This window comes from Heterocephalus glaber, unplaced genomic scaffold (assembly GCF_053883595.1).
Source record: "Heterocephalus glaber isolate CG9 unplaced genomic scaffold, H.glaber_assembly_v1.0 deba00000122, whole genome shotgun sequence".
NCBI classification, from domain to species: Eukaryota; Metazoa; Chordata; class Mammalia; order Rodentia; family Bathyergidae; genus Heterocephalus; species Heterocephalus glaber.
Window position 1 is genome coordinate 76048214 of NW_028258138.1, and position 7028 is coordinate 76055241.

General features: G+C 45.4%; 1 pseudogene; it reads left to right on the forward strand.

Moving 5' to 3' along the window:
* The first annotated feature begins 1841 nt into the window (after positions 1-1841).
* On the forward strand, positions 1842-6035 carry LOC101723036 (ornithine decarboxylase pseudogene; annotated as a pseudogene).
* The last annotated feature ends 993 nt before the right edge of the window (positions 6036-7028 follow it).

Below are 7028 nucleotides of genomic sequence, written 5' to 3' on the forward strand. Positions count from 1 at the left end.
GAAAACAGCATTTGATAAAATTTGAATACATATGATAAAGATATGTAGAAAACTTAGAAACCAATTTTATTAATCTGCTAAGATTATGTTTCATTTTTCTTTTTTGGTATCAGAAATCAAACTCATACTTGCCAGGCAGGTGCTATGCCATTGAGCTGCATTCCTGGCGCTGCTAAGATTATGTTTTAAAAATACTCTATTGCTAGCACTATACTACACTAAGTAGTGGAATGAATATAATACTCTCAGAAAACAGTAATAATCTTTTTGAAAATTGAGATTAATTTGAAGTAGTAGAAATTCATTAATGATGAATGATGACAATGGACTTTTCAGGGACAGAATTTGGACTGATGAACACATGGTTTATTTCTACTATTTGAGACCAAGCCAGTAGAGTGACAGCTACCAGCACAGACTATGGTGTCTTCCCTGCATATCAAGGGGAAGAACTTAGCTGGGCCTGAAATAAACATACCCACTTTGTCAGCCCACCACAGAGGTCTACAGGCACAGACACTATTACTATGAGACCCTGGGTATTCCAAGAAGGCAACAGAGTGGTTGCACCCTTACCTCTGATTAACCTGGTCTGGTGGATGACAAGTGATAAACTCTCCCTGATCTTCCAGTCATGGAGAACAACAAGGGAAAGGTAAGGGGAAATCAACATGTTTCCTTTTAGTACCTCTCCTCTCTTGGAAGGATGTGGGAGGTCCTCGTGGACATGAGAGGGAGGGACATAGGAATGTTCCACATATGGTTAACAACCCTTTCACTGTTACACTTTAAATGCAATTGCAAATGGCCATATACTCTTCTCAGTTCTTGTTTCATGAGCCCTGAATCTAATCCCTTTTGCCTAATAATTTAATCCCTTGCAAATATCTGCTGGTGCTTTAATTCATATCTCCCCTCACAACCCTCACTCAAGTTCTGATGAAGTTTGAACCCAAAGTCCTTGATGAAAATGTTGAATGTGATAGCAAAGTTCAGTGGTGATCTGGTGGTAAACTGTGGAATGCCAGGTATGTAGATTCACATTATGGTGGTGGAAACTTTGATACCTGCCTCATCAGCAGTGGGGTGGGGTTGAGGGAAGCCACATCCTCCTCCGAAGCTCACCTAAGCAAGGTGTAAGGTCTAAGGTGGGATTCCTCCACACCCAATTTCTAGTTCCACTGAAATTAAAATTCAGCCTCTGTTATGGTTTAGATCTATAATGTGTTCAGGGGTGGTGCTTTTGGATCATGAGGGCTATAACTTTATTATTAATGGATGAATTATTATTGGGCTTCTAATTCGATGCCATGATTTGAAGATGATGGAAACTTAGGGTGAACAAGGTTGGCCATGGGGGCTTAACTTGGGGTGTGTATTTTGCCCTCAGCCCCTTCCTTTCTCTTTGCTTTCTCTCTCTCTGCTTCCTGGCTGCCATGAGATGAGCAACTTTCCTCTCATGCCCATCATGATGTTTCTGCCTCCCCATCAGTCTAAAAGTAGTAGAGTCAGGTAACAATGAACTAAAACTGCTGAAACCTGACAAAATTAGACTTTATCCTCTAACTTTTGTCAGATGTTTTGTCACAGCAATGGAAAGCTGACTAATGGTGGAAAACTAGCACTGAGGGTGGGCATCACTATTACTGTACCTGGCTATGTGGTTTATTAGAATGTGAAACTTGTTTGTGGGAGGAATTTGGAAAAGGTTGGAGAAGCAGACCAGAAAAAGCTTATGATGTGGTAAGCAGAGCTTAATAGACAATTCTCATGTGAGCTTAGCCCAGAATGCTGATAGAAATGCAGATAGTAAGACTGTGCTCCTGAGATTCCAGATGAGAATGAAGATGCTATTGGGAATTGAACTAGAGGCCATTCATGTCAACATCCTGGCAGAGAACATGTCTGCATTTGTAAGTGCCTAAACTTAAAGGCTTTGAACTAGTTTATCTGGCAGAAGAATTTTCAGGCTGTGGTATTTGCTGGCTGCTTTTAGCTAAAATTAGGGACAGCATAAAGCAGAACATAAAGATTTAAAAAACTTGTAGCTTGGCCAGAAAAGAAGCATTGTAGGCCAAGGAGGGTGGGGTTGCTGAAGAGATTAGTACCATTCAAAAGAAGCCAAATTCTTTGTACTGGGATGTTGGGGGAGCAGGGGAAATAAAAGGATCAAGATATGATATGTATAAGTACCAATAGAAATAAAAATTCCTAACCAAATGTGAAAGAAAAAGATACCTTTGGGCATGTCAGGAGCTGATCAGACCCCACCCACCACAAGCTTAAGAGTGTATAAGCTTGTAAACTTGTTTGAAGGATTGCTTTGAAATGTGAGTTGCAGAGTATTCTGCTCATACAGAGCCACCTAAGGAACTGTTTTCTTGCCATCAGCCATCCAGGCACTCAGAGGATGCTACAACCATGGTCCAAGGGTGTCCAGCTACTGCTGGAACTGGTGGCAGACCTTGCATCATGCCTGTGATGCTGTTTTTGCTGGCATGTAGAATACAAGAGTTACAGGGTCATGGAGACATTCTCTGAGATTTCAAAGGAAGTATGTTTGGGGACCAGGCAGTGTTGGCTGAATTACAGTCTATGTAGGGCTACCACCTTTGAGGGCAATCCATGAAGCTGTGAGAGTGAGGTCAAAGCCACAACAGAGACCCAAGAAGCTATAGATGCCAAGAACGTGAAGATCTGCTGAGTCTAGACACAGGCATTGAGAGGAACCAGCCCAAGAGCACGGCCATCTGGGCGGCAGCTGGCAAGTCAGCTGGGACAGGACTGCCCAAGTGCACTGGAGCTCATGTTATGCCACCTTGTTCCCCAGACACTGGACATGGAGCACTGGGACTTAATATTTGCTCTGCTGTGTTTCAATCTTGGTTTGGTTCAATTCCTCCTTGCCAGTTTCCTCACTTTGGGGATAGGAATGTGTACCCTGACCTATCATTGTCTGTCGGAAGTGTATAACTTGTTCTTTTGATTTCAACAGAGACTCATAGTTAAGAGTTTGTCCTAAGTTTCAGAGGAGACTTTGAACTTGGACTTTTGAGCAATGTTGGAACTGTTATGACAGTTACACAATATATACAGTACGGCAAAGTTAAATGGAATGTATATAACAAATGGACAATGGGTAGACTAAAATTTCTAACATACACTAACAAAACACCTTTTGAAATTTCTTTCCTCCCACCTCTCTGAACCCATGGAACCAGTACTGTCCACAGAGGTGGTTTAATGATTCCATTTCCAAACATTATTTCCAATCAGTTTTTAAAAGCTATTTACAAAAAAGATTTATTCTACAACTTCTATTTTTAAATGTATCAAGCATCTCTAAATCTCTAGATTTTCATGAAAAAAACTTGTCTGCTATATATACAGCACTAGTGCATTCCTGTAATCCCAGCACTTGAAAGGGTGAGGCAGGAGAATCGCTGCGAGTTTAAGGCCAGCCTGAACTATGTAGTGGGACCCTGTCTCAAACAAACAAACACACATAAAAAACCCTCCAAAATTACACTCCCTAAAGACAATATTTCATACGAATTTTAGCAAAAAGATATTTACAAAGCAGCATTTTACTACCTCTACATTTAACATATGTTGGCAACTTCTAATCATTTTGGTAAGACTAGATGTTTCAAGGACTCAATTTTGTCCACTATACACAGCAGTCTTGAATTGTAATAATAGTTACAGTTGGAAGTATCTGCAATATATGAGCATTCTAGCCTAGAACCCTTCCTTTCTCCACCAACTCATGAGACTAAAATGGTCAAATTTTCAGAAGACAATTTTTCCTGTGAATTTTAACACAAAATGTACAAAATTATTAGTTTATTAACTCCACTCTTGTCATACGCTGGTAATCTCTTTAACATCTAGGAAGACTACATGCTGTAAATTGAGACTCATCTGCCCTTTACACACACTACATGCAGCAAAGTAAAACAAAATGCACAGTTATAAGGGACAATGGTTATAAAAGTTCCCTGGCACAAGCCAGGTGTGGTGGTGCATGCCTGTAATCCCTGCACTCAGGAGGCTATAATTATTAACATTATTATCCTGTATTAACAGGAGGATTGCTACGAGTTTGAGGCCAGCCTTGACTACATAATGGGTTCAAGGCCAGCCTGAAGCACATAGCAAGACCCCATCTCAAAAACAAAAACAAAAGGTCAGTTTCGGCATCCGTTGCCACTGGCTGCCCTCAGCCAGCAGCTCAGCACCATCTCCGGCCATGTCTCGGGCGGGCGCATCGAGGCAGTGGGGGCGGTGGGCGGCCCAGCGCTGCACCCTGGTCTGGGCTCTGTCCCAGCTCCGTCTTCGCCCGGTGGTCTCGGCTCCGGAGCTCCCATGGGCCCACAGCGCCCAGGCGCTCTGAGAGGGAATTCCCGCCGGGTGTTGGGAGGACAGTGTTGGGTCTGAGGCTCCTTGCTCACGGAATCCTGGAATCTAAGATTGAAACTTGGGATCTCACGCCATCAGATCTGTCCCCAGGAGTAGTCAGTCACCCTGCTTCCTGCCTGTGGTGACCCTGGGACGACTTCTCAGAACTTTTCAGCTGCTGCTCCAAGGACGCGCTGGCCTGCATTCCATCTCTTAGTGTTCCACCTCGCTGTGTGCCGAGGCGTGGAGAAACCACGAACAGCTCCCGCAGTGAGGAGTTCGACTGCTACTTCCTGCACTAGGGCTTCACAGCCAAGGATATCCTGGACCAGAAGATCAATGAAGCCTCATCCTCGGACGACAAGGATGCCTTCTACGTCACAGACCTAGGGGACGTTCTCCAGAAGCATCTGCGCTGGCTGAAAGCTCTCCCTCGAGTCACCCCCTTCTCTGCAGTCAAGTGCAACGACAGCAGAGCCATTGGCACGGGACATGACCGTGCGAGCAAGACAGAGATCCAGTTGGTACAGTCTGGGGTGCCCCTGGAGAGGGTCATCTACACCAACTCCTGCAAGCAGGTGTTGCAGATCAAGTTTGCGGCCAGCAGCGGGGTCCAGATGATGACCTTCGACAGCGAGGTCGAGCCACTGAAAGTGGCCTGGGGGCATCCAAAGGCCAAACTGGTCTTAGGGATTGCCACCGACTACTCCAAAGCATCGGTGTGTCTGTCGCCTCAGTGTGAAATTTGGTGCCACACTCAAAACCAGTAGACTCCTTTTGGAACAAGCAAAAGAGCTGAATATCCACGTCATCTGTGTCAGCTTCCACATGGGAAGCAGCTGCACTGATGCCAAGACCTTTGAGCAGGCCGTGTGGGACGCGGGCTGCGTCTTCGACATGGGGCCTGAGGTCGGGTTCAGCATGCATCTGCTGGACAACGTGGCAGCTTTCCTGGATCTGAGGATGTGAAGCTCAAATTTGAAGAGATTACCAGTGTGATCAACCCCACTTTGGACAAGCACTATCCAGCGGACTCCGGGGTGTGCATCATCGCCAAGCCGGGCAGGTACTACGTGGCATCGGCCTTCACCCTCGAGGTAACCATCATTGACAAGAAGCTGGTGTGGAGGGAGCAGACTGGCTCTGACGATGAGGAGGAGGCCAGTGAGCAGATCTTCATGTACTACGTGAACAACAGGGTCTATGGCTCATTCAACTGCATCCTGTACGATGACCATGCACAGGTGAAGCCGCTGCTGCAGAAGAGACCCAAGCCTGAAGAGAAGTACTACTCCTCCAGCATCTGGGGACCCACGTGCTACGGCTGCCTCGTGGAGGGCTGCGACGTGCCCGAGGTGCATGTGAGCTACTGGATGCTCTTTGAGAACATGGATGCCTACACAGTCGCCAGGGCCTCCACTTTCAATGGCTTCCAGAGGCCGACCATCTACTACGTGATGTCAAGACCAGTGTGGTAGCTCATGCAGCGGGCCCAGAACAATGGCTTCCTGTCCGGCATGGAGGAGCAAGATGTTGGTGCCCTGCCTGTGCCCTGCACCTACGAGAGCGAGATGAAGCAGCACCAGGCACGCACCCCTCTCCCAGCATCGAGATGTAGACGCTGCCTGCCATAGGTGTGAGCACGAGGGTAGCTTGGCTGCAGGTTGGGACCATTAACTAACTACTGCTAGCTCTGGACATCTTGTAAGAGTAGGGTCGGCACAGCCACCAGACTAGGAGAAGGGTCACACTTATCGGTGTTTCTATGAAAACTATTTGAATATTATTTTATGTGGATTTTTATTCACTTTCACACATGTTACTAAAGAGGGCCCACAACTGCCAAGCAAGCGTTTGTAGCTTGTGCAGCAGCAGCATGAGCCAAAAGCTTAGTGTTGTGACCTGTTTAGGAAATAAAGCATCTTGAGAGAATTTTAGAATTGGGAGATGTTTGCAGCTGGCTGGCCCAGTCCTGTGGCATCTGCTGGGAGCCTCAAGGACCAGGCCTGCGCACCTGGGGGATGCAGAGTGGACAACCAGGGCAACAAGGGAGAGGAGGACAGTGGTGGGGCAGGGGCTGAGCCTCATTGTATGTATTGTAATTAGTATACAGGCTGAATACAGGGCTATGATGATCATGTTAAGTTATATTAATAAAATTGTGAAAATGGATAATGAGAATGAGGTAAAACTACAAATAATTGCTCAACTAGGTTGAAAGTTGGCAGTAGAGGTAGCTTTGTGAGGCTAATTAGTACTCATTGCAGTGTTATTAGGTGGAGATTATTGGCCTCGAGCTAATACTACACTTGGGCTGTGAATTCGTTCATAGTTTGAGTTAGCAAGGCAAAGTACTATTGATGATTGTCATGGTTGAGTGACTGTGTCAACTTGAAAAATTTGGTAAAGAGAAGCTTAGCTATCCCCTTCCCCTCCCTTCACCCCAAAGGAAAGGAGGGAAAGGAAAAACTATGAGAAAAGAAAAAAAAATGGAAATGATGTCTATGTAAATAGGGAAAGGTGGAGGAGGTGAAGGGCACACAGGTAATGGGGAAAAAATAAGAACCAAAATACATCATGTACGGGTACAAACACCCAATGATAAATGTAAACAAATTGTATACCTG